This window comes from Octopus bimaculoides, chromosome 9 (assembly GCF_001194135.2).
Source record: "Octopus bimaculoides isolate UCB-OBI-ISO-001 chromosome 9, ASM119413v2, whole genome shotgun sequence".
Lineage (NCBI taxonomy): Eukaryota > Metazoa > Mollusca > Cephalopoda > Octopoda > Octopodidae > Octopus > Octopus bimaculoides.
In genome coordinates this window covers 93,361,307-93,363,373 of record NC_068989.1, presented here as the reverse complement: position 1 = coordinate 93,363,373, position 2,067 = coordinate 93,361,307, and the positions used below count along the sequence as shown (strand labels likewise).

Genomic DNA, 2,067 nt, shown 5'->3' with positions numbered 1-2,067 from the left:
ATATATATATATATATATACATATATAATGTTCTTAAACAAGAATATTGTTGAAGTGACTTCGATGTTCTGACCAATTAAGCTATCGACGGACTATAATATATTAGAGTTAATCTTGGCTTTGTATAGTCTTTGCTGACTTCACTCCTTCCTTTGGTTTGTCGGTTTGAGTGGAGTGGCAATTAGGTTTTAAGGTGGATTTTTGTGGAGAGGTGTTTTGAAGAATTTTTTTTGATTTAATTTGCATTTACATTATTGTTTAGAATTTATTCTTGAATGTAGAACTTTGTAAGCAAGTGTGTAGGCTTAAGCGTGTCCATTTGTCTGGTAGGCACAAAATGTGTCAGTAGGTTGGTGACATTTTGTGTTATTGGATTTAAGCCTTCAGACTAATGTAAAATTGCTTTTATTACAACTAAACATAAAATCGAACATTGATACATTACATGATTATTGATATGAAACTATCTATCTATATATCTATCTATATATCTATCTGTCTATCTATCTATCCATCTGTCTATCTATCTGTCTGTCTATCTATCTGTCTATTTATCTATCTGTCTATTTATCTATCTATGTGTGTGTGTGTGTGTGTGTGTGTGTGTGTGTGTGTGTGTGTATCTGTGTGATTATACAGTAGTGGCCAAAATCAGAGAGCGTATGAAACTAAATTCAAGAACTCAAGATTTTGCCAGAAATGTTTGCAATCCACATCCCTATTTTGAGATGTGTCCATTCAATGATTTTTAAGGATTTCAGCACATCTCCCTCCACAGGATTTCACCAATTTCTCACATTGTTCTGATGTAATTTTATTCCACTCTTCCTGAGTGAAGATTTTCTCACGAAGTCGGAACATTTATAACGTGACATAAATAAGTACATATATATATAAAACAACATTAACTAAAATGCGAACATACAACTAATCATAAATACACGTAAGTATATTTGAAATATAGATACAAGCACTTTTGGCCGACCATTGATTTCTTTCAATCAACCAGTGTTCTCACAGAAAAAGTAACATGCAACAAAAATGTGCAAGAGTGAACCTATGTACAACGCAAAGAACGGAAATAGATATGAGCAGTAGTGTCAAATGGTATTTAATTTTTAGGTTTAGAAAATAAATACAAAACCAGAGCACTCAGACAGCGCAAACCTCCGCCAAGGCAACACCAATGTTCTCTCAACGATTAGCCAGAGAGGATTTTTCAAAATGAGAATATCTGAAATAAACTGGACTGCTCTCACAAACAAGGAAACTAAAAATGAACCCGCCCGCTCTCAAAAATTAAGTAAAAAGAAAACGGGAAAATGATCCAGAATCCTTGTCTGGTACCGAATCGATCCCAAAATCTAATCAGTTTGTGCCAATCACAAGGCCAAACATCCCTGAAAGTTTCATCCGAATCCATCCAGTGGTTCTTGAGATATCCTGTCCACGGACAAACAAACAAACACGACTGAAAACAATACGACCGCCTTCGCGAAGACGGAGGGAATGAAGATAATTATTGCGAAAGGAAGACTTTACGGTGTATGTGCCTTTCTCCGAGTCTCACAAGCGAATTAATTGAAATCATCTTATGACAGGATTCGAAACTAGATCGTGAAATACTCAGCATTTGAACATATCTCGTTTTACGTTCATCTAAATTCGATTTTCCAAAGACCTCGAAAGATTTGTTTTATTTTTTCCCCCTAATTAATGTCACGTGTTGTGATTAATTTTCTTTTTATTCCTATTCACCAACGATATTAGCAACAATAACAACAGCCGTCGAACCACTAACAACAACAACAACTACAGCAGCAGCAGCAGCAACAGCAGCAGTGACAGAAGCAGTAACAGCTGTAGAAGTAATAATATTTCAGAAAATAAAGGTGAAGGCAATATGAACGTCAAACTAAAAGGCAGAACGTTCTTCTCTTTTATTTGTTTATCTATTTATTATTATTATTATTATTATTATTATTATTATTATTATTATTATTATTATTATTATTATTATTATTATTATTATTATTATTATTATTAAGGTGGTGAGCTGGCAGAACC

At 33.7% G+C, this 2,067-nt stretch overlaps 1 long non-coding RNA gene across 1 annotated transcript in view; it reads left to right on the top strand.

The window, feature by feature from the left end:
* LOC128248668 (uncharacterized) overlaps positions 1–1,904 on the top strand; it is a 9,012-nt gene extending 7,108 nt beyond the window's left edge. Inside the window, exon 3 of the long non-coding RNA XR_008264828.1 lies at positions 1,771–1,904. This is a non-coding gene — a long non-coding RNA (uncharacterized LOC128248668). The remainder of the gene's footprint in view (positions 1–1,770) is intronic.
* Positions 1,905–2,067: the final 163 nt, after the last annotated feature.